Source organism: Sinocyclocheilus anshuiensis, unplaced genomic scaffold, assembly GCF_001515605.1.
Source record: "Sinocyclocheilus anshuiensis isolate Anshui unplaced genomic scaffold, SAMN03320099.WGS_v1.1 scaffold1507, whole genome shotgun sequence".
In the NCBI taxonomy this organism is placed as follows: domain Eukaryota; kingdom Metazoa; phylum Chordata; class Actinopteri; order Cypriniformes; family Cyprinidae; genus Sinocyclocheilus; species Sinocyclocheilus anshuiensis.
This window is the reverse complement of record NW_015557141.1, coordinates 131,498-132,077: the sequence shown is the minus strand read 5'-3', so window position 1 is coordinate 132,077 and position 580 is coordinate 131,498.

Sequence of the window (580 nt, the reverse complement as noted above, 5' to 3'; positions counted from 1 at the left end):
AAGGAAAACTTGAAATCGCATCATATGACCCCTTTAAGTTTTTCATCTAATATTTATAATTAATTTTATTTTAGAATTATGTAAATTACAAAAAATGTTAACAGTGTCACTTAACAATAACATAAGTGTAACCTTAGTTAATCCCATCATTTGGATAGTTAATGATAATGTTTCAAAATTTTGAGAGTATTATGGAACTGTTATGGTCTGTGCCTTTCCCTCCTACATAATATTTTGCTATACTCCAACAACTTTACCAAACAGGTGTATGAAAACCATTATCTGAAAATGCAAAATACCACATAAGTAATTTTATTATTATATATTTAAGTATTTTTTAAGTAGAATTTATAACAGATTTATTCACAGATTATTCTTTTATTGTGTTTTATTGCTTTTGTGCTTAAAACTACACAGTTTTTTTTTTTTTTCATTAAAATAAACTTTGGTGCTGACATATAATAAAAAATAACCAATTACTTTAGCCTATCTATGTTAGTAAATTTAAGGGGAGACCCTGCAGGCAAAAACACTATCAATTTTGAGATTTTGGGCTTTTTGGCTTTTCATAAAGTGTTGA